The following is an 8,835-nucleotide window of genomic DNA, read 5'->3' as shown; positions in this document are numbered from 1 at the left end:
AAATGCAGCGAGAGACAACCTAAGGCCCCTTATGGAAGATCTCGTGATCTGCATCAAGGAACATAGACTATATTCCATGCAGGGGAGCCATTGGAGGGGCTTCAGCAGAGGAGAGATGTAATGAGATTTATGCTTCGTGTAATACCTGAAGCAGGTATTACACTGTGATACCTGAGCAGAGGATGAATTTAAGAGGAAAGAGACTGAAGCAGGTGGTGGCAGAAGGCTGTGGCAGTTGAGCAGAAGGGAGGTTATGAGGGCAATCATCATGCAAAGGGAGGGGATGGGTTCAAGGAAATACATGGGAGGAATCACCAGGAGGATTGGGCGATTGATTATCTGGCTCCCTGGAGTGTGAAAGAGGTAGAAGATTAAGATGGTGATAATGACTGCAGTAATGGGATGCAAATCTGAAGGAAGGAGCTGGTGTGAGAAGAGAACCACATGTGCTTCCTGCACACTGAACACCAGACACTGCTTAGTGGCTATGTCCAGAGATAACTGAATAGTGGAATGTGGACTAAGGGACAAGATTAGGGCAGGAGACAGGAGGATGTGTTATCAGCCCACAGGGATTGATAAAACCATGAGACAATATCTGGGTCACTTGAGCAAAATTGGTTGCAGAAGAATAGTAGTGGAGTATCGCGTTCCCTCTGGCCGCAGAGAGAGACACGACAAATGTCTGAAGCTTTGGAAGTTTATTATGCACAGTCCCTCTCCTACACTTCTCTTACTCCCAGCTTCCGTGCACTCCCAGCTTCTCTTCTCTCAGCTTCTTCTTACTCCCAGCTTCAGCCTCAGCTTCTTCTTGCTCCCAGCTTCCACACACTCCAAGCTTCTTGCTCAGTTTCAGCCTCAGCTTCTCTCTACTCTCCCACCCACCAGGCTTATATACACTTCAACCAATCAGGGGAGAGCACACGAGGTAAACGCGCGGACAGCTGCAGGCATAGAATAGGTACACGAGGGGGGCATGCTCTAATCACATCGTTAACTAGCCAATCATTGGAATTCGCTGGTTGTTTACTGTATAGCTGGCCGCTTTTGGCTCAGCATCAGGCGCCATCTTGACCATGCCCAAGGCTGGGGGTCCTGGAAACCCCGACAGTGGAGCCAGACACAGTGGTCCACACGTGGAATGCCAGCGGCTTAGGAGGCTGAGGCAGGAGGATAGAAAGTTCAAAGCCAGTCTCAGTAAATTTGAGGTCCCTGAGCAACTCAGTGAGACCTTGTCTCTAAATAAAATAAAAAATAGGGCTGGGGATGTGGTTCAGTATTTGAGTGCCCCTCAGTTCAATCCCCAGTATCTTCCCTCACACACACACAAAAAATGAATGCCAGTGGAAACAGTGAGGGAGGGCTGGGAACCACCAATGTTAAAGGAAGCAAATGAAAAAGCAGATGAGAGGAACAGACAGGGCAAGGGAACAGGAGAACCAGAAAAAGAGAGTGATAAAGGTCAGAGCCCTTGAGAGCTTCAGGAAGAAGAGACCCTTGGGAAAGAAAAGCAAATTGAACAGAGATACTAACTATGTTTCTCCCCAGTAACCAAATAAAAAAAAAAAAAACTGTAAGTGATAAATACACAAAGGATAGAATGGGAGATAGTAGGAGACTGGATGTGTTCATAGTGGGGTTTTTTTTGTTTGTTTTGTTTTGTTTTGTTTTTTGTTTTTTGGTTTTTTTTTTTTTGAAACTGTTAAGGAGATGGGCAAGTGTCTGACTTAGCAGATGAGAGAAAACTAAAACCTACATTTGCAAGGACTTGAGGTAGGGGTTGAAGAACACAGGAAAGTATTCTATTTATACAAAAATGTTCAGGATCTGGAGAACAAGTATCTTTGAAGCACCAAGTATGCTTAGTCTAAAAATGGAAAGATAGTTTGACAGGTTGTGTAAAGAAGCTTGGGGGCAATGGACGCCCCCTGCTGATGACTGTCCTGCCCCACCTCAGATATGGATTGAATCCTAAACTTTCAGAGAAGCTGAACAAGAGAAATTCAGACCTGGAGAAAACAAACTTTTTCAAAAGTAGGAGCAAGTAATCTCACTGAAAAGAGAAGAAATCAGGAGAAGTTGGGTACTGAGCAGTTAGACTCCCATCTTCCCTTCCTGCCTGTTTTCTAGAATGCTAGAAGCCCTACTTATTTCCATCCCCACACACAGTAACCCATCTCAAGCAGCAAGTGGAAGATGATTCCTCTCTGGAGAAAGTGACCTACCCAAAAGGAAAGAATTATACAGGCTGAAAATTAAAGATGCATCAAGAAAATTCCAAGTTGCACCTTATCAGGCTCCATTGAAACTAGCATCCATGAGCACTCCCATCACTTCCAAACACTCCTTCATAGCTGAAATGTGCAGTGATAATCAGCACATGTTCAAGGGCAGCACCTACCAGGGACAAGAGAGCCTAAACAAATAATCCTTTTAAAGGAAAATTTTAGAGAAAACAGAGTCAATGCAGAAATGCTCCTAACAGACACAGTGAATAGATTCAAAAGACATTGGAAGGTGCTGCACCCAAGAGCAAGAACAATGTTTCAAAAGATGAAAAAAAAACAAAAACAAAAAAGGAAACTGTAATTGAAAATTAAATGCATTATCTCAGAAACTTTGAAAAGTATCCACTAAAGGGTATTATTAAAGATCAAGTAAAAAGTCCCCAGAGAGAAAAAAATGCAAAACATTTCAGATGTACAGAAATAAGAAAGCACAAGAGAGATTACGAAGAAAACAATTCAAGAAAATTTTGGAAACCCATATGTAGCAAAATGAAACTAAAACCCTATTTCTCACCCTGCACAAAATGCAACTCAAAATGGATCAAGGACCAAGGAATTAGGCCAGAGACCCTGCACCACAAAGAAGACAAGTAGGCCCCATTCTTCATCATGTTGGCTTAGGATCAGACTTCCTTAACCTGAATCCCAACGCATAAGAAATAAAAGCAGGAATCAATAATTGGGATAGATTCAAACTAAAAAGCTTTTTCTAAGCAAAGGAAACAATCAACAATGTGAAAAGAGAGCCTACAAAGTGGAAGAAAATCTTTGCCACATGCACCTCAGAGCACTAACCTCCAGAATTTAGAAAGAATTCAAAAAACTTCACACCATGAATACAAATAACCCAATCAATAAATGGGTTAAGGAAATGAGCAGATACTTTACAGAAGATCTTTAAGAAATCAACAGATATATGAAAAAATGTGGAACATCTCTTGTAATAAGAGAAATACAAATGAAAACTAGCCTAAAATTTCATCTCACTCCAATTAGAATGACAATTATCAAGAATACAAGCAACAGTTGATGTTGGTGAGGATCTGGGGAAAAAGGCACATTCATACATTGCAGGTGGGGTTGCAAATTGATGCAGCCACTCTGGCAAGCAGTATGGAGATTCCTCAGAAACCTTGGAAAGGAATCACCATTTGAACCAGCTATCCCACTCCTTGGCCTATACCCAAATGATTTAAAATTAGCAAACTACAGTGACACAGCTACATCAATGTTTATAGAAGCTCAATTCACAAAAGCTAGATTGTGGAACCAACCTAGATGCCCTTCAATAGATGAATGGGTTAAGAATCTGTGGTACACACTATGGAATATTATTCAGCCATAAAGAGGAGTAAAATTATGACTTTTGCAGGTAAATGGATGGAGTTGGAGAATATCATGCTAAGTGAAATATGCCAATCCCAAAAAGCCAGAGGCGGAATGATTTTTCTGATAACTGGATGATGATACATAATAGGGTGTGGCAGGAGTCAAAATGGAAGAAGGATGGATTGTATAGAGGAAAATGAGTGGTAGGGAGGGGCTGGGGGAAGGAAAGTTCATATAATGTATTCATTATCCTAAGTACATATATGATTACACGAATGGAGTGACTCTATTTCATGTACAACCAGAGAAATGAAAGTTGTACCCTAATTGTACAATGAATAAAAAATAAAAAATTAAATAAATAAATTTTTTTTAAAAAGAAAATTTTCCAAACTGAAGTATAGGAGTTTCCAGAATGAGAAGTTGCAAAAAGTGTGTAGCACAAAGGATAAAGAATAACCACACTAAGCTACATCCCTTTGAAACTTCAGCATATTACAAGAGATCCCAAAATTTTCAGAGATAAAAATGCATCAGAAATTTATTTATTTATTCAACCATTATTTATTAAGAGACTATTAAATTCAATGATAAGGTGGCTTAACACTGTAGATCCAAAAGAAATTTGGGAGTGAGATTTATGAATATCAAGAGTTATTAGCCAACAAGCACAGCACATGAAAAGGCCCAGAGGTGCAACTGTGCTTGGCACAAGTGATTCACAAAAGCCAGTGTAATCAAAATAGATTTAAGTGATCAAAAATAGGAAGTGGAGAAGTCATATAACTAAGTAGGGGCAGATCTAGTGGAAGCTAAGGACATCAAATTCTATTCTGGATCAGGTAGTTTTCAGAGGGCTTTGAGAAAAAGAATTATATAATGTAAAGTATTATTTTTATAAACCTACTCTTGCTACAGTATTAAGAATAGATTATAGTAGAAGCAAGGGCCAAAGCAGAGACCTGCTTGGAGACCACTGAAATAAACCCAAATGAAAATTCACAGTATTATGCACCCAGGTGTGATAGTACAGACAGTGACAAATGGCTAGATTCTAGACATATCTTGAGAGAATACCTGATAATACTTGTGTACATTTAGAGTGCAAGAGAAAATGTGAATTTAACAATGATTCTAGGTCTTTGACCTGAACAACTAATAGAAGAGAAATGCCATTTATGATGGCATGAAAGATTCTGGGAAGAGCAGGTTATAAATAGCATTTTGAGAAATGTTACTTTAGATAAATCTACACAAGATTTTTGAAAATGTCTTGAGAGAATTGGTATGCAAGGTTGGATTTCAAAGAGAATAACTGGCTGGAAATCACATATGAAGAGAAGTATTATCCAGAGTAATGATGACTGTTAGAAGAGAGAAACTCAAAACCCTCAGAACTTAACAATATAGAACTTTAATTCTCACTCATGAAATTCAAACCAATGTGTAATCCTATGTGATTGATGGTCTTTCTTGTGGTTATTCAAGGACTGCAAGGGCCCATCCATAAGACCCATGTGACTGACTGTCTCAGGGTCCACTTCATTCAGTCATAAAATGAGAGGAAAGGATGCCTAATCTTGTGTGAGCATTGTTATGGGTCAGGGCAGGAAAAGGCACAGATCGCTTCTGTTTATGTTGCTATGTATTGTGGCAAGGGAGTCTGGAGGAGCTAGTTTTGCCAAGTGCTGAAAGGAGAGTACACAGCTCAGGAAACACATGCTGGTCTCTTCACAGGCTTTCCTGCCAATGACCAGTAACACCTTCCACTTTCTTCATGTGTAAAAGACACACCTCATCTGCCTCAAAGGATGCAACCTCAAGTCCCACCCATCCCTTACATACAGCTCAAGTCTAGCAAACCCAAATATGAGTGGCTTTTACTCTTGGATCTGAATATGGCTCCTTATAATTTATCCAATTCTGAATGAAAAAAAATAGTTAGATGACTCTCCCACAACACAGTCATTTCATAGGAAAATCAGGGACAAGATAACCAGTTAAATCTCCTACTCAAACAAGGGAAGCATCTAAGAAACATGGCAATCACTGAAATCCTGCTGGGAGGGCAGAATGAAGGCCTCTTCCCCGGAAGTGAGCAGATGCCTTCAGTGTTCTGATTACCCTCTGGAAAAGAACTCACCTTGTTCATCATGTTCTGTGGCATCATCTGAAGTGGGTGCTGGGGGACTACCCTTCCTCCTGTTTGCTCTACTTTCTCAGCCCACTGACACATGGTGCAGTTTTGAAACCCCGCAGACTGTGCTAAGTCCTGAATAAGCACAAGCTGTGCAGTCTGGACTTAGAACTTCTTGGCACTACAAATTTCCTTATTTCTTAGTAAGCCACAAGCCTATTTGCTCCATCAGTACCCTTTTCAGTGGTTACATTGAAGTCTTTTCTTGAAAATAATGTTCCAGCTGATGCCAATCCATACCCTGAATTCCTTGTCCCTTACTTTTAGCTCTTAAGTAAAAAGAAAACAACCTGGAAGTAGTTTGATAGGGTGGTTTGATAGTTATCATGGTCTAGGGAGAAAAGGACTATACATAATCTGATCTTTGCTACAGAGATCCATCATAATTGGCCTTTCTTCCTCAAAGACTTGATCAATTTTCTCTTTTACCATTCAGGATGTAGAAATAGTTAACTTTTCCATTAGAATTTCTGGATTCTTTCTGTACTTCTTATTCTGCTTATAAACCAGCTGATTCTTATCTCTTTCTGATATTTTCTTTTAGGACCCCCCCCTGCCAACCTACACTTTTATTTTCTAATTCTTTCCCTAAAAGTATAAGTTCACTAACTACAAATCTGCCTCCTAAGATAGCAGAGAAAATGTTTTAACCAATTGTTTACCACTTTATGACACAGAAACCATCAGGCCTGCCTCTAACATTAGTGTCCTTGCTGTTTGACACGCAACCACTAAAAAATGAACACATTTTAGATTTCTGTTATGTCAATACCCACTCCAGACACATACTTCAATCTCAGTTAATACAATATTCCAAAATCTCAGTGGCTTTACACAAAGTCCAAACTAATGATCTTGATTGATGGACAGCCTTTCACCTGATTATTCAAGGAACCATCTTCCTCCCATTTGTAACTCCATCCTTGGAGTCCTCTACAACCAGTCAAAAGGTGGAAGAAAGCATTGAAGAGTAAGGGAAGAAGGCATTTATGTGCTAGGCCTGGAAATTGTACATGTCACTTCTCATATTACTTTGCCTAAAATTCAATCAAATGGATATATCTGAATGCAAAGGTGACTAGGAAATGCAGTCTGCTTGTGACCCCTGGATGAAAAGAAACTGTTCCCCTAAGCAACTATCTCATCTCTAACATAAGAATGACAGCATATAAAGGGATATTTAGAACCAGAAGAACTGATAAGGTCATGGAGGAATGAATTCACATAAAGAAGGCATCCAAGAACTGAGCTTTGGGCCACTTCAAAATTTAAAGTGAGGAAAGGTTAGGAAGAATCCTCAAATTAGACCAGAAAGAGGCAAAGGTGAATTAGGAGGAAAACCAGGCAAGAATGGATTCTCAGTAAAAGGATAAAATGTGCTTCAAGTAAAGATTAGCATTGGCCAGTGCTTTTGGCAGGTCATGAGACGTGAACACAAACATGAACTTGAACAGAAACATGGTGGAAATTATCAGCACTCTTAACAAAAGCATTTTCCAAGTAGTATGGAAGACAAAAACCTGAAAGAGGGGGAATAGAGACAGTGATCACTGATGAGACTTATGGATAAGTTTGTGATCAAGAACACAACATAAATGGGTGGTAGCTTGATTTAAAAATATACATGTAAAAACTAATGCAATAGCAAAAAGTAAAACATATTAATTTTACTGAATAGAGAATTGCAGGCAAAGAGGAATAATTTATGAACAGCTCAGGTTCATTTCAGGCATTGAATCATTTCACCTTAAACTATGTGCAAGTATAATTTGAATATAAACAGATGATAGATATGATATCAGTGTGTTTGATTTCATTAATGTGGCAAAGAGGTCAAATAAAATAAAGAGATCAAAATATTTCCAATGAATTTAGTCATGAGGAATTAATTTAGTGGCAATGATGAGATCAATTTCAGAGACAGGGTAGAGGTAGAAATGAAAATTGAAAAGAATTAAAGAAAGAAAGGAAAGGAAAAAATATGGTATCTAAGTCCATTTTCTGTTGCTATAACTGAAAACAAGAGACTGTGTAATTTAAATGGATCAGAGGTTTATTCTACTCTGTCCTAGACTGACTCAGCATCTGGCGAGGGCCTCCTTGTTATGTCATGACACAGGGGAGGGCACCATGGTTAGACAAAACAAGCAGACTAGAAAGAGTTCACTTCATAACAGCCACTCCTCTGATCATGAACTCACTCCTGTGACCCTGACACTAACCCACTCATGGGCATAGAACACTCATTAATCCATTAGTTCATTCAGGAGGGCAGAGGGATTACATCTCCAACCATCAACTTTTGAGGGACATATTTGAACCTCAGCAGATGACAATGGAAAGTGTCTTAAGTTAATTTTAAGGAACAAGAAACAGCTGTGACAAGAAGAAGAGGGAAGTGTAAAGTCACAGGAAAACACAGAATTGATACTGGAAGACACTGGAGCATCTCAACAGATAGGAAGTAAAAGCCAGAGATAAGCAGAGAAGGAAGCTGTCAGTGAGATGGTGGGCATTGTGGGATGCAGTGGCTAGACAGGTCCTCAGAGGAGACTGAGGATCTGAAACTTAGATGAAAACCTAAGTGTTGGCCATACATTGGAGGAAGCATAGTTCATTCTCTGAGACTGGAGAAAATCAGGGTGAGTATAAGGTTAGGTGAATTAAATAGGTGAGGGTGTGTTCTGGGCTGCCCTGTGTCCATGCCAAATACATTCATTGAAGCCGTCATCCCTAGTACCTCAGAAGGTAAACTTAGTTGGAGATAAATCCCCTTCAAAGAGGGGATTATGTTAAAGTGAGGTCATTAGGGTGGAATCAAGACCTATATGAGAGGTGTCCATATAAGAAGGGAAAATTTGGCCACATCAGACAGTGAAGGTCATGTGTGCTCAGAGGAATGACCATGTGCAGAGGCAGCAAGAGGGCAGCCATCTACAAGTCAAGGAAAGAGGTCTCAGAGCAGGTCAACTCTCCTGGTCTGCTATCTTGTAATCCTAGCCAACAGGACTGTAAGAGACC

Source organism: Sciurus carolinensis, unplaced genomic scaffold (assembly GCF_902686445.1).
Source record: "Sciurus carolinensis unplaced genomic scaffold, mSciCar1.2, whole genome shotgun sequence".
Lineage (NCBI taxonomy): Eukaryota > Metazoa > Chordata > Mammalia > Rodentia > Sciuridae > Sciurus > Sciurus carolinensis.
Note: the sequence above shows the minus strand (reverse complement) of the source record.